The 21,835-nt window shown below is 36.8% G+C and overlaps 1 pseudogene; it reads right to left on the bottom strand.

Moving 5' to 3' along the window:
- Nucleotides 1-2,986: 2,986 nt before the first annotated feature.
- On the bottom strand, nucleotides 2,987-4,290 carry LOC102816419 (annotated as a pseudogene).
- Between the last annotated feature and the right edge of the window lie 17,545 nt (nucleotides 4,291-21,835).

Genomic DNA, 21,835 nt, shown 5'->3' with positions numbered 1-21,835 from the left:
GTCTTGGTGTGGCACTGTAGATAAAAATTGGACCCCAGACAGGGTTCAACCATAAGGTCAGTGGTTCAAATTCACCAGCCGCTGCTTAGAAATCCTATACAGGGTTGCTGTAAGTTGGAACCTACTCAATGGCACTTAATAACAAAGTCATGAAAGACAAGGAAAAAATGGGGATCCTGGATTGGATTCTAAAAAGTAAAAATGACATATTGGAAAAACAGATGAAATACTAGTAAGATCTATGGTTAGTTTTGATAAACATATTATGGTTTCAAAAACTGTTCCCATTAAGGTAAACTGGATAAAAGGTATACAGGAATTCCCTATACAGCTTTGGCTACATGTTTGTAAGTCTATTGTCACTTCAACACACAAAGTTAATAAAAATAAATAAACATATGTGAGTAACAGCTGTGGGATAACATCAAGCAGTTTACTGCTTATGTAATCAGACTCTCAACTGGAGAAAATTGTTGTTAGCTGCCATAGATCTAGCTCTTGACTTATGGCATCTCTAAACACCACAGGACAAAAGTTGGCCTTCTGTGCTATCCAATGATGAGTTAGAGGTGGGGCCATTGTAATCCTTAGGTTTTTCATTGGCTGATTTCCAGAAGTAGACCATCAGGCCTTTCTTTCTAGTTTGCCTTAATCTCAAAGCAACACTGACATCTGTTTAGCATCATAGCAAAATGCAAAACTTCACTGACTGACGGTGGCTGCTCATGAGATGCAGTGGTCAGGAATCTAACCTGGACCTCCTGCATGTTGTTGTTGGTTTTAAGTACTGTTGAGTCAGTTCTGACTCATAATGACACCATATAGGTCACTTTGAACTGCAAGGTCAGCTTTTCAAATCCACCAGATGCTCTTTGGAAACCTTACACAGGGTCGCTGTAAATTGGAACCAACTCAATGGCACTAATCAGCAACAACAGCATAGAGTTTCTGAAGAGCAGCTGGTGGGTTTGAACCATCGACCTTGCAACTAGCAGTACAATGCTTATCCTATAGTGCCACACCAAGAGCTCCTGCATGGAAAGTGAGAATTCTACATCTGGAACACCAGTGCCAACATAGTTGATCCTCCAATATAACCTGTGAAGAAAAACAGTTGGAAAATATCCTTAAATTGCTGAAAAACAACTTACAAATCCCAAGTACCCAGCAGAGTTCAAACAAATCAAAGAAAACCACATGTTGGTACCTCATATGAGGATGAGTCAAAAATTATCCGCATGCTGGCTGTAGAATTTCTTTTAATCAACTTTTTAAAAAGACAAGTATGTTGTTGTTTTTTTTAACATAATCTTGCTTTTCAATACCCTTTGTACATCTGTCAATAAGCTTTCAAGTTCCCTTATTAAAAAATGTTTTGGGCTGACCTGTGAGCCACAAATACACCCCTGTCTTCACGTCTTCGTCAGAAGTATATCTTCCTCCTCAAAGGGCTGCTTCCAGGGAACCAAATAGGTGAAAGTCTGATGGAGCAAGATCAGGGCATAGGGAGTAGGCTTTTACACTTCAAAACAAAGATTTTGCAGAGTGTTAACAGTGTGGGCAGAAGTATTTGGATGGGCATTGTCATGAAAGATCTCAGTGCCTTTAGATACTAGTCTGAAGCATTTAAATTAAGGCTTCAGCTCATCAGTGAGCATCTCACTGTAATGACCACTGTTAATTGTTGAACCATTTTCCTGACAGTGTACCAATACTGACCCTTGAGAATCCCAGAAAACTGTAAGCATCAATTTTCCAGCTGTTGTTTGACTTTTGAACATTTCCTTGGTCACCAATAGATGCTGTTTCCATTCCACACTCTGCAGTTTACTCTGAGGCTTGTAGTGAATCCATGTCTCTTTTCTAGTAACAATTTATTTATTTAAAGAAAGTTTTACCTTCCTTTGAGTATTGATCCAAATTTTGTTTGCAAATACTCAAACACTTCTGTTTATGCTCTTCCATGAGTTGTATTGGTACACATCTTGTACAAACTTTCAGAAACCCATGTCTATTGTCGATTGTTTCATAGGCAGAACCAAGACTGATTTGCTACATAATCCACTGTCACTAATCAGTTTGACAGAATCATTTCATGTGCATGCTCAAAGTTGTCATCAGCCATGGATGTGGATGGAAATGTTTTATTTCTGTTTTGTTTTTTTTTACAAACGGTGAAATAATTTCATATGGCAATTAGTTTTCTGAAGTGGTTTTTAATTTTTGAGATTTAAAATAAATATAACTTTTCTATAAAAAAAGGTTTTATATCCTGTTAATTTTATTTAAAAATCTTATCTTAACGTTTTTTACTGTATATGCCCCAACATTTTTTACTGTATATGCCCCATTTACTCAAACCTCATCCAGACATTTTACTAACAAGACAAAATTAAAACTTATTCAAAGTGGGCACAACAAATTACTTTTGAGAATTACTTTTATCGTGTTTTCTAATGACGTCCATCAGATTCACTCCTATAACCAGACTGCTCTGTTGCTCTGTGTCTGTTTGGCTTTCTGTTATTCCTTCCTCTTCTGGTCATGAAGGTAAGGGGAATTTAAAAATGGGACGGGGGGATGATTTCTGTGGGTTTCACCCTTTTTGCAGTATCCCAGAAAAGTCTTTTTGAATTGTTATTGATGAAAGTAATCGCTGCTCCTCTTTGCCCTAATCTTCCCACTCTTCCAAATCTGATGCACATACTCATCCATAATTGAAGACATATCAAAGTTGTCAAGAACTTGATATTGCGCATGTTCAGCCTTCATCCTTGGACTCCCGAACTCACTACAGATTTATAGTCCCCTTCAAGCAATCCCTTCAATATGTTTTTCCTTTCTATTTGTGACTTCTCCAATGTATACATACGCTCTTCAAGTCTGTGATTTTCTGAACTGCCTCACTCAACAGATCTGCTCCTACTATTTGCAGTCAACAAATACTAACACTGGTAGCTTAAAAAGTTTCTTATCATTTAGAATTTCAAGTAAGTTTTTGTTTTTTCTTTTTGGATGGTTCTTCTATCTATAAAATAATCTGGTGCAAGGCAGGTTCTTGTCTCCAGTGGTAATTTTCACAGGAATATGCAGAAGCTGGCTTGATAATTTTTCCATGCTTGCTGGAATTGTAGCTGAAACCAAAATGGTCTGACAATTGTTAGGAACACTTTCCAAAATGTCAAGCACCAGTAGTTGAAAACCCTCCTTTAATATGGTATCAGCTTCATTTACGACTACAATTTTTACCCCACAGAGTACCACAGAGCTCTGTTTCATTACATGCAGAAGGTGCCCAGGGATTGCTATGATAACCTTAGATTGTTGTCGTAATCAGTAAAGCTTGGGGGGGGGGGGGGGTTGGTGAGGTAAAGGTAAGCCCCCTACGAGAAGCACTGTTTTCATTCCAGGCAGATCACTCATCAATTCTTTAGTCTCTCTGTCTGAATGGCTAGCTCACTTGTTGATGTTAGAATAAGTGCAGATGGAGTTCTGTCCTTAAATAAAGTTTGCATGATAACAGGAAGGAGAAAGGCAGCCATTTTTCATGAGCCAGTTATCAGCACTGGCCAGGATGACTCTTCCTAGAAAACCAGCGCGAATCATCTGCATTTGGACAGGGTTGGAACTTCATAGCCTGATTTCTTCAAGTTGTGATTGAAAGTCTCTAGGAAACCAAAATGTTCAAATTCAATGATGTGCCTGGTGACTTGCTGCCCTTGAACTACAATTCCTAGCTGCTATTCAAGATGTTCAGTTTAACCTTCCTGAAGGTTCAAAGTAAAGGCATGTTTTTATAGCACTAAGTGGAGATTGAGACTCAGAATCAGCTTTTTGTGGACTGCTCAATGATCCTTTCTCTTCGTTTTCCTTAACTTGTAGAAGATGGTTTGCTTTACACTCGAAGCTACATACATCTTTGTCTGTCTTATCACAGATATACTCTTCATAGCAACCGCAGATAACACAGACAGGGTCACCAGGCTCTGCACAGTGCTGTGCTTTAGAAAACGACTTCACAGTTTCCTCAGAGAGATCACTGTCCTTTGCACCCTGCTCAGGTTCTACCAAGCAAACCTCAGCCAATGGGTCAGTTGGATTGAGGAGGATGCCTAATTTAGGGCTGGGTCTATCCTGGGTTGCAGCTTCTCCTGTAACTAATGAACCAAACTGAAGGTAACTTTAGTACAACTGAAGGTCTTCTGTTTGTGGTTTCATTTTCTTAGCCTTGCAACTTTTGCTGTCATCATTAGCATTCCTCTTGATTTTCAGAGATCTTGGAACAAACATCTTTCAATATTCTTGGGCCGCATCCACTTATGCTTGAGAATCACTCTGGCTTCTAGGCACAGGACTGGGTTTCCTATCGACAAGCCCTGACCAGCTCATGTAGACTGTGGACTGGGCCAGACAGTATGGAGCACTGTGTTTTAATATAACCAGAATGCACAAAATTTTTGTGTCACGCTCATAGGCAAGCTTTTGAAAACCAAAGCAAAAGTCAAAATTTTAAATTTTGTAATACAAAATTGATATTGTATTGGTAGAAACGATAAATCAGAAAGAACGTTAGATAACTTCTTTATGATATTTTGTGGTGTACATATCCAACTTCTTGATAGGTCACTTTGCCCCTTGACATTGTCATTGGTCACTCAAATTTTTCTAAAGCTACATGACAGGTAACAAAATACCTTCTTGACCTCATACTCTATTTGATTAGCTTCTATAATGATTCTTGCATTAGAAATTCCTTTTTATTTTTTCTGTTGCTTAGGTTAGATATAAAAATTTGGTGACCTTGTAACATGTAGAACAAAATTTTGTCCAAATTATGTTGTTCAATATTCTTCAAAAATGTTTATTTTCCAAAAATTTCCTATGGATCTATTTATGTGTATCATTTATTTGAGTCCCTTGTATTACTTTGCATATCTGTACTTGTCATAAACTATATCTACATTATTAGCATATTTTCATTTCCTCCTTCCAAAAGAGTTTAATTTAGAGGCAGTAAGAAACAATAACAATAATGCTGTTATTATTAAGTCAGTGCTCTTGAGTCAATTCAAACTCAAAGCCACCCTGTATAGGGCTTCCAAGGCACGGGGACAGAGAGCCTCATATTTGTCATGGGGATAGGCTGGTGGATTGTAACTAGCAACCTATTATGTTAAAAGCCCAGTGCTTATCCTATAAGTCACACCCTATGTGGTAGGTAATAAACTTCCAGAATAATCAATATAAATATTTCTTTACCAACCTCCCTCTTATTAAAGATTGAAAGCATTTACATTAAACCTAAAATGTTTATATATATATATATATATATATATATATATAACTATATATATAACTATAATTATATATATATATAACTATATATATCCATATATAGAAATATAGACAGATAGATATAAACACAATATTTCCAAATGGCCTTTTTGTTAGTATTTTCTTATTGGTTCTATGTGATTCACCTGTCTGTTTTCTTTTCTAAAGATTTCTCTTCAAACTGTGTTTTTTATCACTTCTAGTCTATAACTAACATTGATTTTCTCTAAGATAATATTCATCATTTTCTGTCTAAGGTTTTATCAAATGTTCATTGAGTCAGGAAGTCCTTTCCATAATGTGACTCGGTGACATGACTGCCACCAGTCAGTAAAAATTGTGTGACTCTGCATCTTGTGGAATGGGTGCAATCAACTTGAATGCTGTTTTACAATTTTCCTTGAATTTCATTTCAATTGCAAGTCAGGGCTGAAAAACTTGTCATAATTAAAAGAGAAATTTAAAAACTATATTTAGATGTACTGATGCGACCTGAAAGGTAGAATATCAGAACTGTCCTCCAAGAATAATTTGGAGACTGCCATTTTCTTACTAGTCTGTAGAAAATGTGCCAAATCCACAGTCATTTACTCTATTTCCTGTGGAGATGTGATGGCAAACTTCAGGAGAAATGCAAATACAGCTACCTCTTTAGGTCTGACAACAGGAAAACCCACTGCTATATGACTCTGGACTTCTGCCATAAGCTATCTTGTATAAATAACTCTGAACTTAGCATATATAGGTACATTGAAATTCAAATGAAGGCTTGAGAGTGCCAAGGTTCATTTAAACATCCCAGGTTGAAAAATTATTAGTAATGCTCCTTATCCGCCAACAGATTATTCTCTGGAGCTGCTGCCTATCCCTTTCCAATTTAACTCAACAACAACTCCGCTTATTCTGTATTTTAATTGTGGAATAAAAAAAGACTTAAAGGAAAAGTTATAAATTGGCTGTTGAAAAATCAACTATTTTACATCATACCTATTGCCATTGCCACCACTTATCCATCAGTTTGTCATACTATGGTAGATTGCATGCTGCTGTGATACTGGAAGCTATTCCAGACAAAGCCTATGAAGAATGAGAGTCACACTATTTCTCAATGCTGTGTTGTTATTATTAGGTACTGTCAAGTTGCTTCTGACTCAGATGCACAACAGAACAAAACACTGCTCTCTCCTGCTCAGTGGTTAAGCTTGAGCCCACTGTTGCTGCCACTGTGTCAGTCCTTCTAATTATGAGGGCTTCCTCTTCTTCCCTGACCCTCCCCTTTACCAAGCATGATATCTTTCTTCAGGGACTTGTCCTTCCTGATAATATGTCTAAAGTATGAGAGACAAAGTCTTGCCTTCCTGGCTTCTAAGGAGCATCCTGACAGTACTTCCTCCAACACTGATTTATTTCTTCTTCTAGTTCATGGTACTTTGAATATTCTTCCCAGCACCATACCTCAAAAGCATCAATTAGCCATTAAAAATTTTATGAATAGCAGTGGAACACTATCAGAAAGCACCAGGATATTGAATACTGACACATGATGAATAGCACCAGAATAATATCAACATAGTGTTAGATAGAACATGAGCCCCTAAGGATGGCAAGCACTACAAAACAACTGGGTAAGAGCTACCTCCTCAAAGTACAGTTGACCTTGATGACATGAATTGAGTAAAACTATGTGACCTCATATGTTGATAGAGCATAACCCCAAATTAGAAGAAATGGCCATAGACATCCATTAATAATTAAACATGAAATGTATGAAGTACGAATTTAGGAAAATTGGAAGATGTCAAATCAATATCTGAGGCATTAGCGAGATGACCATTTTGAAACTGAAAATCATGTGGTTTACTATGGCAGGAATAACTAATTGAAGAGAACTGGTGTTTCATTAATCATCAAAATGAACATTTCAAGATCTATTTTGAAGCATAATGCTGTCTGTAATATGATAACATCTGTATGCTTACAATGAAAACTAGTCAATACCACTGTTATTCAAATTTACATACCAACCACTAAAGCAAGTGATGATGAAATTAATGAATTCTACCAACATCTTCAGTTTGAATGTGATCAAACAGTTGATCAACACTTATTGATAATTACAGGTTATTAGAATGCAAGCTTGGAAAAAAAGAGGAAGGATTAATAGTTGGATAATATAGCCTTGGTGATAGCAATGACGCCGGAGGTCACATGATAGTATTTTGTAAGACCAATGACTTATTCATTATAAATACCTTTTTAAACAACATTAAAAGTGACTATACATGTGGACTTCACCAAACGAAATACACAGAAATAAGACTGACCATATATGTGAGAAGAGATGGTGGAAAAGTTCTATATCATCAGGCAAAACAAGGCCAGGGCAGATTGGAATTGCACTGTTAAAGTTGTTTTTGAATAATCTTCAGCAAAATTTTAATTGCATATGATATTAATTATAATATCCAATTATTTCCTCATCTCACTGAGTTACCTTTCTTTCTATTTTAAATGTTTTATTGTGAATTATGTGATAGTTCACATGGGAGGACATTAGTTTTAAATTCATCCTATCATATATTGTTTCATTGCCATGGTTACAATGCCCTCCATGCATCATCAACCAATCAAAGGGTATCCCCTGAAAGCCTGCCCCCCAGTCGTCAGCACACAGCCCCTCTCCCTCTCTGGGTCTAAAGTCCCCAGCTGCTCCATCTCTCTACGTCATCATCTCTGCCTCCATCTCAGGCATCACTGCTTCTCTGGGTAGGGTCCAGCTCTCCACTCTTCTCCCTTGATGGTCTCAGGGACCTCTGCTCCTAGACTGCAAAGTCAATCACTACCCACCTTGCTACAAAATGTCTACCTTTACATTTACAACCCTCACAATTAGTCCTGATAACAGTTATTCACTATTATATTACAAGAGACCTATCCACATTTCCTTTCATCACCCCTGCCTAGACATACTGGCTACTACTCAGTGAAGATTCTATCTCCTTCCACACCCTCTGGATCTAGGTTCCCTTTTGAAAGCTTGTAAGCCTGTCACTTCTTGCCTTTGTAGCCCCCCATTTTGGATAGCCAATGTCCAAGTTGCCCATTCCTGTCTGTGTATGGAGAGGGTGGGAATGATCTTTGCTGTAAAGATTTGTTCCCTCTTTTGAGCTCCTGCATCCATAGGTGTAGGTCAAGTTCATCAGATTACTCTTTTTTTCCTCTTCTTTCTTTTTCTAGTTGAGCTCTGATCATTCAGTCATTGAAGCCAGGTCAAGTGGGTATTATCTCCAAGTGTGGGTGTTCTTGTGCATATGCCTCTCTTCTTAACAGCTGGATACTTCACTCTCCTCGCTAGTCCTCTACAGCTATGCCACTGATTCTGGGCCCAAGAGTCCCCAGGTCTTGCCACACTGCTGGCCAACCAGGTTTCCACCCAGCTTCACAGGAGTCTATTGAATACTGTAAGGCTTAGCTTGCAGCTTCATTGCTGTTTTTCCCTCACTTCCCCTTATCGGTGATGAATGTGGTCACCAATCAGAGCATGTATTTCCATTGAGTCTTAGCCTTGGAAGGGGGTTTGCTCTAAGGGGAGAGTTATCTTTCTTTTTAATGGTCACAAATATGGATCTCTTCCAATCGGTTGGCCCGGTACCTATTTTCAAAATTTCTTGGTATAGACAGTGAGCATCAGTTTGTAGAAACATTTAAATTTACATTAACTCAGTTCCTAGAGCCTAGTTTTTTTGACAATGTCTTCAGTACAACTTGGACTTATTCCTTCAATAACTAGTTATTGATCACATGTTACCTCCGGAAATGGTTGAACACCCACAGATTTATTTTGTTCCAGTGACTGTGTATTCCTTCCATCTTCTTTTGATGCTTTATGCATCATTTGATATTTTACACATTGTTATTGTTGTCTTTAAGTGCCATTGAGTTGGTTCCCACCCATAGCAACCCTGTCTAGGGTTTCCAATGCGCAGCTGGTGAGCTTGAACCACCAACATTTGCAGTTCAAGCTGACTTTGCATTCCAGCACATTAACCAAGTCCACACCAGGACTCCCATAAAACCTTCAATATTGCAAGACAAGGTTTTTATTTTTCCTTCAATTCTTTCAGCTTGAGAAATACTGAGCATGTTCTTCCCTTTTGGTTTTCTAACTTCAAGTCTTGGCACATTTCATTATAATACTTGACTTAGTCTTCTTGAGTTGCCCTTTGAAATTTTCTATTCAGCTCATTTACTTCCTCGTTTCTTCCAGTTGCTTTAATGTTTCTTTTTAAGAGCAAGTTTAAGTGTACTTTCTGACATCCATTTTTATCTTTTGTTTCTTGTCTTTTCAATAACTTTTTGCTATCTTCAGGTATGATGTACTAGATGTCATCCTACAACTCCTCCAGCATTTGGTCATTAGTGTTCAGTGTGTCAAATATGTTCTTGAGAAGGTTTATAATTAAGATGGGATATATTTAAGGTCATATTTTGGTTCTTATGGAGTTGTTTTCATTTTCTTCAGCTTCAATCTGAGGTTGTATATAAGCAGTTGATGATAGGTTCCTCAGTTGACTCCTTGTTTTGACTGACCATGAGTTTCTTGATTGCATTTTCCACAGATGCAGTCAATTTTATTACTGTGTGTTTCATTCGCCAAGGTCCATATGTATAGTTGCAGTTTATGTTGAAAAGGTATTTTCAATGAACAAATCACTGGTCTTGCTAAAATATATTATGTGATCTGTGGCATCTTTTCTCTCACCTTGACCATATTTGCCAACTATGAATGCTTCTTTGTTTCTAACTTCACATTTCAGTCACCTGTAATTATCAGTGCATCTTGATTGCATGTTGGATCATTTCAGATTGAAGAACGTGATTCAGTGCTTCAATTTCTTCATCATTGGTGTTAGTGATGGTATGTAACTTTGAATAATAATGGTTTTAAATAGTGTTCTTTTCAGGGCTATTGATATTATTTTATAACAGACTCATTCATGAATGAGACACAACTCCTCTTCAATTTATCATTGTTGGCATAGTCAATCATACGACTGTCCAATTCATACTGATGTTTGAGCTTTGATATCGCATGCAAGTAAAGTTTTAATAAAGGTAATACAGATACGGCTGTAAGCATACATTGACAGAGAACTTCCAGAAGTTCAAGCCGGATTCAGAAGAGGCCGTGGAATGAGGGATATCATTGCCGATGTCCAATGGATCTTGGCTGAAAGCAGATAACTTCAGAAAGATGTTTACCTGTGCTTTATTGATTACGCAAAGGCTTTTGATTATGTGTATCATGACAAGCTATGGACAACATTGCCAAGTATGAGTATTCCAGAACACTTAATTGTGCTCATAAGGAATCTGTACATGGGCCAAGAGGCAGTTTTTCAAACAGAATATGGGAACACTGAATGTTTTAAAATTAAGAAAGGTGTGCTACAGGGTTGTATTCTTTCCCCATACATATTCAAACTGTATGCTGAGCAAATAATCCAAGAAACTGGGTTCTATGAAGAAAAACATGGCATCAGGATTGGGGGAAGACTCATTAACAACCTGTGATATGCAGCTGATACAACCTTGCTTGCTGAAAGTGAAGAGGACTTAAAACATTTACTGATGTAGATCAAAGAGCATAGCCTTTGGTATGGATTGCATCTCAATGTAAAGAAAACAACAAAAAAACTCATCACTGGACCAATAAACAACATTCTTATCAATGGAGAAAAGATTGAAGTTGTCAAAGACTTCATTCTTCTCGGATCAACTATCAACACTCATGGAAGCAGCAGTCAAGAAATCAAACGACGTGTTGCATTAGGCAAATCTGCTGCCCGAGACCTTTTTAAAGTGTTGAAGAGCAAAGATGTTAGCTTGAGGACTAAGGTGTGCCTGACTTTCCTGACTTGCCATGGTATTTTCAAAGACCTCATATGCATGTGAAAGCTGGACAGTGAATAAGGAAGACCATAGAAGAATTGATGTTTTTGAGTTATGGTGTTGGAGGACAATATTGAAAGTGCCATTGGCTGCCAAAAGAACCAGTAGATCCATTTTGGAATAAGTGCAGCCAGAGTGCTCCTTGAAGGCCAGGATGGCCAAACTTCATCTCTCATGCTTCGGACATATTGTCATGAGGGACCTGTTGCTGGAGAAGGATATCATGTTGGTAATGTGGAGGATCAGAGAAAAAGAGGAAGATCCCCAACAAGATGGATTGGCCAAGTGGCAGCATCGATGGACTCAAGCATGGCAACTGTAGTGAGGTTGGCCCAGGATCAGGCAGTGTTTCATTTTGGTGTGCATAAGGTCGCTATGAGTCATTACTGACTCAATGGCACCTAACAACAACAACAATATATAAGATATTCATCTTTATTTGTTGCATTTCTTCTTTTGATGACTTCAGTTTTACCTAGAGTCTTACTTTGTATATTCCATGTTCTGATTATTAATGGATATTTTCAACTCTTCCTTCTGATTTTGATGTATACCGCATCCATCCACATCATATGGTGAAGTCTACTTTGAGAAGGCAATTCTTCCCATGTCACATTTTGGGTGCCTAACAACCTGAAGAGGCTCATCTTTCAGCATTACATCAGACAAAGTTCTTCTGCTATTCAAAAGGTTTGTGAAAAGTTGTTCACTTCCTTTTCTTGCTGGTCTGTCTTTGGATGCTTCACTGAAAACTGTCCTCCATGGTTAATCTTGTTGGTATTTAAAATACTGAGAGCATAGCCTCTAGCATCACAACAATGAGTTATGAATCATAGAATTAGGAACGATCTAATTTGTTTACTAAATATATTTTATAACAAATTATGAAATCTAATTCTCAATGAATATCATATTATAGTGAATATATGTATAGTTGTGATTTCATAGTGTTACATGAAAGTTATTTATTTAATATAACACATGTATGCATCTATAAGTTTTCAATCCTTTAAAATTAATAGAACTACCATCTGAAGTTTTATCATCTGTTTCAAAAATAAAGGTGGCCATCAAACATTTGAGTAAGCCGCATTTCTCCTTTGATAGTGGCACAGAGCAATCATTTAACACTCAGAGTCCTGGTGTGGCACCATAGGATAAACACTTGACCTCAATGTCAGTTTGAACTACAACATCGACAGTTCAAGCTCACCATCTTCTCCTTGGAAATACTATACAGGGGTCACTATGAGTTGGAACCAATTTTATGGCACTTATCAACAACAACAGCTTTCTGTAGTCCTTAACTCATACAATCTTTTTGACTTTTGAATATAGAGCTGTAGGAAGAATGACATGAACCATCCCTCCCATAGAACTCTACTCAATTGGGTACAATAATTCATTGTAATTACCACACAGGTCTCAGACATGATACTAATAATCATGGGATTTATTAGGGAAGTTAATAGACTATAATTCAGGATTAGAAATGCCCAAGACACAGTCAGGATAGCCTCTCCTGACAGGCATGACTCTCTAGTCCTTGGTCTCTAGTCTGTGGGCTGCTTGGCCTCTACCATGCTCCAGCAATGTTTATTGTTTGTTAGGTGCCACTGAGTCAGTATTGTCTCATAGCAACCCTATGCACAACAGAAGTAAACACTGCCACCTTCCATGCCACCCTCACAATTACTGTTACGTTAGAGCCCTTGTTGCTATTGTATGCACTTATTACTTGGATGACTTCTTTTTTGATGACCTTACACTTTACATGATGACCTTACATGATGTTCTTCTCCAGAGACTGGTCCCTCTTGATAACATATTCAAAGCATGAAAGATGAAGTCTGTCTCACCATCCTTACTTCTAAAGAACATTCTGACTGTTCCAAGATTTGTTTTTTCTTCTGACAGTTCATGGTACTTTTAATATTCTTCACAAATACCATAGTTTAAAGGCATCGATACTTCTATGATATTCCTCTTGCACTGTACAATTTTCACTCACATACAAAATGACAGAAAATATCAAGGCTAGAGTCAGGCACACCTAAGTCTTCAAACTGATATCTTTACTCTTTTAACAATTTAAAGAGTTTGTTTGAAGCAGTTTTACCTAATGCAATATAACATTTTATTTATTGATTGCTGTATTCAGTGTTGACCATAGATTGAAGTTTTTCTCACAACTTCATTCCTTTTTCTACTTATTGTGATGTTATTTTTTGGTCCAGTAGTGAGGATTTTTGTATTCTTTATGCTGAGAAGTAATCCATACTGAAGGCTGTAGTCTTTAATCTTCATCAATAAATATTTCCTGTTTGCTTCCAGCAATCAAGGTTGTGTCATTAGCATATTGTAGATTTTTAAGGAGTCTCATTCCACTTTTAGAATTATTTGCTAAGGTACAGATTGAAAAACATGGTGAAAGGATACAACCTGACTGCTTCTTGGTCTATGTACAGGTTCCTCATGAGCACAATTAACTGGGCTGGAACTGCCATTCTTCACACTGCTATTAGAATTTTTATCATTTGTCATGACTATACAATTGAATGCCTTTGCATAGTCAATAAAGCTCAAGTAAACCTCTTCCAGGTTGTCTTTGCTTTCAGTCATGATATCTATAGTTCCTATCCTCCTCTGAAACCAGCTAGAATTTATGGCAGTTCCCTGTCAACATATTGCTCCAATCATTTAAAAAATTTTCTCCAGCAAAATTATACTTACATGTTATATTTATGATATTGATGATTTCTGTATTCTACTGGGTCACCTTTCTTGGGAATGGGCATACATACATATGGATTTTTTCCAATCAATTCGCCAAGTAACTATTTTCTTTATTTATTGGCATAAAAGAGTGAGCACTTCTAGCACTGCATGTCAATAGGTATTCTATCAATTCCTAGAGTCTTGGTTTTTACCAATGTCTTCCGTGCCATTTGGATACTCCCTTCAGTACCATCAATTATCAATCATATGCTACCTCTGGAAATGATTGAGCCTTGGGTATTTTTTTTAATACAGTGACCATGTGTATTCCTTGCATCTTTTTTAGATAATTTCTGCATCATTCAATAATCAGTAGTGCAAATTGAGGATTTAATTTTTGCTTTAGTTATTTCACAGACAACACTGTTCTTCACAATGTATCTGGAGATGTTTGTTTTGAGGATGAATGTGACATATTCCTCTTCAATTTGTCACTCCTGTCATAGTATACCATATAATTGTCAGATTCAAAATGGACAATACCAGTGCATTTCAACTCACTAATGCCTAGGATTTATCTTTATTTATTACATTTATCTTTTGACAGCTTCCATTTTTCTTGGATTCAAACTTTGTACATTCCACATTGCGGTTAATCATGGATGTTTGCAGCAGTTTCTTTACTTTCTGAATTGTGCCACATTAGCAAATGAAAATCCCAAAAACTTTACTCTATTTGTGTCATTATGGTCAATTCTACTATGAGGAGGCAGCTCTTTCCCAGTTGTATTTTGAGTGCCTTCCAACCTAAGGAGCTCATCTTCTTGCATTATATTTGGCGGTATTCTGCTGCTCTTCATAAGATTTTCAGTGGCTAAGCATTCAGAAGTGGTCTACCTCTCCTGCTTCCTGTTCCATTAAATTCTGTCCACCATGGGTGCCTCTGCTGGTATTGAAATATTGGAGGCATAGCTTCCAACAGGATAGCAACACACAAGCCACCACAGTATAACAAACTGTCAGATGAGTGGTGGCCATCTATGTTACAGATCCCTTTTCATGCTGCTGATAAATGCCCAAAGGCTCACCACTCTCGCATAACTCTCAGGCACTTGACTTTAGATCTATGGGTTAGCAAATCTAACTTCTCCAATTAAGTTCCTGGAGGCATCCTACTCCACAAGTAAGCTTCTTGGCATCTTAGCTTAACATGTTACATAGTTGGGAAACCCACCACGCTATCTCATGCTCTGATTCTTGTTTTTCCGCCCTTCTGCCACTACTCCATTGTCACAGCTTTCTTCCTGTGGTTGAGGAAGTTCAATGTGCAGGGAATCTCAGGATCCAAAGGATATGATACACTCCAAGTTCTTCTTTAATAGTAGTGAGATTCCCCCTCCTGCCTTTAAAATGGCTTTATTTTAAACCCAAGTTGGAGTTCCAAATATTTATAATCACAATGAACTCTGTTAGCAATCACTCACATCTGAAACGTGTCATAAAGAACAAAACTGAATTTAAGATTATTATTATTTATTTTTTACAATTAAATAAACTTTGGTACATGAAAATAATTTGTATGGAGGACAGTTTTGTCCCCAAGTAGAATTTGATAACATACCCATAAGTGATTTTTAGTTCTTTTGTTGTTGTTGTCAGGTGCCATTGAGTTGGTACCAACTCACATCAACCCTATGCACAACAGAATGAAATACTGCCCAATCCTGGGCCAACCTCACAATTGTTGCCATGCTTGAGCCCACTGATGCTATCACTTTGCCAATCCATCTTTCTCTTTTTCTCTGTCCCACCAACTTACCAAACATGATATCCTTCTCCAGCAACTGGTCCATCCTAATAAAATGTCTGAAGTATGAGAGACAAAGTTTGGCCATCTTGGACTCCAAGGAGCACTATGGCTGCACTTTTTCCAACAGATTTGTTGGTTCTTTTGGCAATAGAGTTAAAATAGTTGTTTAGTTGGTAGATACGTATTAAATTGTTATTTTTGTATTTCTTTGAACAAATTGACATAATAATTGCCTTCATTATATTTTAACGTAATTTAATATTAATTTTATTCTTTAGAAAAATACACAGCAATTTAAAAAACCACAACAAGATAACTTTACTAGGTTAAAGACATACTATAATTCTATTGGGAAGGGGCTTAAAAGCAAAGGATGGCAAATATTTCTGAAGCTATTTACATTTTAGCTGACTTTGGTGACCTGAAAGTATGTAATGAGATCTTTGTCTGCCTAATGCACTGGTTAAATTATGTGTAAAATGTGTTATTTCTCAGTAGAAGAGAAGTTTCACTTTTATACATCATTTATGCATGTACTGTACTCCCATTGAAAATTAAAAGTAATTATACTGTACTTCAGCAGCATAAGGTAGTTCATGTACTTGCCAGAATGAATGCTACATTGGCACCTCTTCAGATGTCTGTGTCTATAGAGACCTCTCTATCTACATGTGATTTTTCACATCTTGGCTCACACTTCTAAATGCAAATCCAACACTAAGGAACATTGTGAATTTACGACACACTGGAGATCTGTTAATTCTGTAGACAAGAATTACACTTCATGTATTCATCTTTAATGGCACAACACAACAATTGAGGGTGTAATTAACTAACATATTTGAATGTGGTTTAATTCAATTTTAAAAAATGAAATTCTAATGGCTATTTCATTTCACTTTTGTCTCTCAGTATTTGGAATGGCATCTAGAAATAAAACCATTTTTACTATTTATAATAGTTACTTTTTTATTTAACTATCTTCGTTTGCACCCAGAAAAGAATAGATTTTATACAGGTATTTTAATATACTAAAATAGATTTGATGGCAGTTATGCTGCTGTGGTTCTGTAGGATAAGCACTGGACTGGAAGGTCGGTTTGAACTGCAAGGTCCTTGGAAATCCTATACAGTGTCACTATGAGTTGCAACAGACTCGATTACACTTAACAACAACATTCAATTTAAAATACCTTGTTTAAGTATTGTTGTTAAGTGCCGTCAAATTACTTCTGACTCATAGTGATCCTGTATAGAATTTCCAAGGAGCAGTTGATGGATTTGAACTCCCACCTTGTGGTTCAATGTCCAATATAACCACTTTTAAAATATAATAACTTTTTTCATTGTGATTCTTGAATTTTTTTTCTGTTGTCTTGCAGCTCTAAGATTTCTCAATTATACTGTATTCTAAATTTAATGATTTTCCTCTTTCATTTTTAACATGCATGCGTACTTGCAGATATTCAGAAATATCTAGGCTTGCTGATGTTACTAAGTTGTTAAGTGGTGTCTAGTTGGTTCTGACTCATAGTGGCTGGTATAAAGTTTCTAAGGAGCTGCTGGTGGGTTTGAACCATAGATTTACAGTCAGCAGTATAGTGCTTATCCTACAGTACCACATCATGATTCTGATATTAACGTAGATGCAAGAAATCTGAAAAATGATTAGGCTAAGAACTATGTACTACTAAATACCATTCCGGGTTATGTCTAATTCATAATCCCATCATTCTGGTACATCTTCATATAATCCATTGTTATCATTATAAAGAAACTGAATTACTGAATAAGTGTCTCGCATCATCTTCTCATATTCTTTAAAGAACAAGAAAAACAAAATTTATAACATGAAAATGTTGTTGATTGCTATTGAATGGATTCCAACTCAATGTGATCCCATGTGTGAGGAATAGATTGGCTTTCAAGACGATGATCACTTGAAATAAAATAAATCAGGTTTATCTTTCAAAGCACCTATGGGTATGTTTGAGCTGCCAACCTTACAGTGAGTTGTCACATGTTTAATTGTTTGTACCACTCAAGAAAAGAGCAACCATCTGGAATATTATTTTAAGTTAATATACTGGTGAAAGATATTGGATATTGTTAATTCTATTCTCTGTTCTTTTTTCCAGCTCATTAAGGAAAAGTAAATACACGATCAACATAGAGTTAAAATTTGGAAAGAACTTAGTCAGCTAAGCTAATTAAACTGTTATGAGAAATATGCATGACCTTTCCTAGTATGGAAGAAAGCAATAAAGACTTTTGTTAAGTTAGAAGGATAATTGAACCAAATGTCTTTTGCTGATATTTGATGTTTTTTTAATGATAGAGATGTGTCAGTTCCTAGATTAGACACTTTATTTCTAAAATAATACGTTAAAATCTATGCTTATAAAGTCTTTATTAAATCTCCAGAAATATGATCTATTTTATATTTCTTCTGGTTATGTTTGTTTTATTACCATAAACAATCAGGTTGAAATATTTCACGTTTTAATATGTGTTATGGATGAATGAAAAAGGCTGCTCTCTTGCCTTTTGCACTATGCCATCACCCTGAACTTCAAATTATTTAGTGCCAAATGAGGATCATATAATTTGTTCCACAGAGATATAGGGAAAAATTATTTAAGAAATTGTCCCCTTTATTATGTGCTGAATTTTTCCAGCAAGGATTATCATTTTTAAAAATGTATATCCCCAGCACTTTCTTTGATATGTAGTGCATAGAGGTCATACACAAAATAAGGGTTAAAAACAAAACAAAACTGTGATTATGAAAATAAAATTAATGAAACTATGAATTGCTGCTTTATAAATTCTTCATTATTATGGATTTCTGTTATTAGAAAAGACTTGGTGTATCAATACCATAAATTACAGCCTAGAAACCATATGGGACTATTGCACTCTTTCTTATATGGTTCCTTTGCGTCAGAATCTACTCTCAGGTAAATAGACATTGTTATTAAAAATATCTAGACATTAAAATATAGCGACAACTACATTGACTGAAAACAGTTCAAAATTCTATCCAGATTTTATCTAGAGGATATAGAACTAGGGTTTACTTTGTGGATATTTGATAAATACCAGTGCCAGAAAGAGATGGTACTGTTCAACCATTTGAAGAGGTATCATATGATGAAGAGCCAATGACAGTGAAGGAAGTAGTCCAAGGTACATTGAAGGTACTGGCAAAGATCAAGGCTACGGGAATTGATTGAAAACTTTCAACAAAGTAAAGATGCACTGAAAACACTCACTCATCTATGCCAACAAATTTGGAAGACATCTACCTGGCCAACTAACTGGAAGACATCCATAGATGTGCTCATTACAAAGAGAGATAAACCACAGTAATTCCAAAATCATCAGACAATATCATTGTTATTCCATATGTGTAAAGTTTTACTAAAGATAATACAAGAATGGTTGCAACCATACACCGACAGAGAAATTACAGAGATTCAAGCCAGACTCAGAAGAGGACGAGGAAGAGAAATATAATTGCTGACATCAGGTGGATCTTAACTGAAAGCAGAGAATAATCAGAAAATTGTTCACCTGTGCTTTCTTGACTATTGGAAGGCTTTTGATTATGTGGATTATGACAAGCTATTGACAGCATTGTGGACAATAAGTATTCCAGAACACTTAATTGTGCTTTTGTGGAAGCTGTACATAACAAGGAAACGCCAAATGTTTCAAAATTAGGAAAGGTGTTCGTCATTGTTGTATTCTTTCACCATAAGTATTCAATCTGTATGCTGAACAAATAACCCAAGAAACTGGATTATAAGAAAGAAAACATGGCATCAGCATAGGAAGAAGATTCATTAATAGCCTGCGATATGTAGATGATACAAACTTTCTAGCTAAAAGTGAAGAGGTCCTAAAATACTTACTGGTGAAGATCAAAGACCACAACTTTCAGTATGAATTGCACCTCAATGTTAAAAAAAAAACACAAAAAACATCCTCACCACTGGACCAATAAATGACATCCATATAAATGGAGAAAAGATTGAAATTGTCAAAGACTTCACTTTGCTCTGATTAACAATGAACCCTCATAGAAACATCAATCAAAATATCGAATAACATACTGCATTACACAAATCTGCTGCACAAGCCCTTTGTACAGTGTTGAAGAGCAAAGAAGTCAGTTTGACTACTAAAGTGGCTCTGACCCAAGTCATGGTATTTTCAATAAACTCATATGCATGTGAAAGTTGGACAGTTGAATAAGGATGACAGTAGAAAAATTGATGCACTTGAGCTATGGTGTTGGAGGAGAATAATAAAAATGCCAGGGGCTGCCAAGAGAACAAACCAATCTGTGTTTGAAGAAGTAAGGTCAGGATGGCCTTACATAGTCTCTAATAGCTTGGAAATAATATCAGAAGGGACCAGTCCCTGGAGAAGAGCATCATGTTTAGTAAAATGGAGGGTTGTAGAAAAAGAGAAAAACACTCAATGAGATGAATAGGCACAATGGCAGCAGCAATGGTCACAAATATAGCAATGATTGTGAAGTTGGTGCAGGAGTAGACATTGTTTCATTCTGTTGTGCATAGGGTCACTTTGCGTCAGTACCAAGTTGATGGTAGCTGATAACAAGCAACAACATTAATTTGATCAGTCTTAATTTGATGAAAAATGCAATCAAGATACATTGCTGATGTCAGATGGACCTTCCCAGAAAGCAGAGAATATCAGAAAGATGCTTATCTGTGCTTTTTTTTTTTTTTTGGCTACCCAAAGCTTTAAATTTCTCATGAGCACAATTAAGTGTTCTGGAATACTCATACTTCACACTGTTGTCCATAGCATGTCATGATCCACACAAATAAAAACCTTTGTGTAGTCAATAAAGCACAGGTAACAGCCAGAGTGCTCCTAAGAGGCCAAGATGGCTAAACTTCGTCTCTCATACTTTGGACATATTGTCAGGAGGGAACAGTCGCTCAAGAAGGATATCATGCTTGGTAAGACGGAAGGTCAGAGAAAAAGAGGAAGACCCCCAACGAGATGGATTGGCCAGGTGGCAGCATTGATGGATTCAAGTGTGGCAGCGGTAGTGAGGTTGGCCCAGGATCGGACATTGTTTCGTTCTGCTGTGCATGGGGTCGCTATGAGTCAGTTCCGACTCGATAGCACCTAACAAGAACAACAACAACAAATATCTCTCTGGTATTCTCTGCTTTCAGCCAACATCCATCTGATGTCAGTAATGATATCCCTTGTTCCATGTCCTCTTCTGAATATAGCTTAAACCTCTGGAAGTTCTCTGTCAATGTATGCAGTGAATAAGGAAGACGTAGAAGAATTGATGCATTTGAATTACGGTGTTGGAAGAGAATATTGAAAGTGCCATGGGCTGCCAAAAGCACAGAGCTGTGTTAGAAGAAGTACAGCCAGAGTGCTCATGGGAGGCCAGGATGGCCAAACTTCGTCTTTCATACTTCGGACATGTTGTCAGGAGGAACCAGTCACTGGAGAAGGATAAAATGTTTGGTAAGGTTGAGGGTCAGAGAAAAAGAGGAAGACCCCCAGCGAGATGGATTTTTCAATGTGGCAGCATCAATGGGCTTAAGCGTGGCAACAATAGTGAGGTTGGCCTAGGACCAAGCAGTGTTTTGTTCTGTTGTACATAGGGTCACTATGAGTCAGTATCGACATGATGGCACCTAACAACAACAATCAATAAAAGCTTTCGATTGTGTGGTTAATGACAAGCTATCAACAACATTGTGAAGTATGAGTATTCTGGAACATTTAATTGTGCTTATTAGGAACCTGTACATAAACCAAGAGGCAATTGTTTGACCAGAACAAGGGAAAAATCAATGGTTTAAAATCAGGTAGGGTGTACGCAAGCGTTGGATTCTGTCAACATACTTATTAAATCTATATGCTGTGCTAATAATTTGAGATATTGGATTATATGAAGAATAACATGGCATCAGAGTTGGAGGAAAACTCATTAACAACCTGTGATATGCAGAT

The sequence above is a fragment of the Chrysochloris asiatica genome, unplaced genomic scaffold (assembly GCF_000296735.1).
Source record: "Chrysochloris asiatica unplaced genomic scaffold, ChrAsi1.0 scaffold00017, whole genome shotgun sequence".
Lineage (NCBI taxonomy): Eukaryota > Metazoa > Chordata > Mammalia > Afrosoricida > Chrysochloridae > Chrysochloris > Chrysochloris asiatica.
The sequence above is the reverse complement of the archived record's forward strand: the minus strand, read 5'-3'. Positions and strand labels throughout refer to the sequence as shown.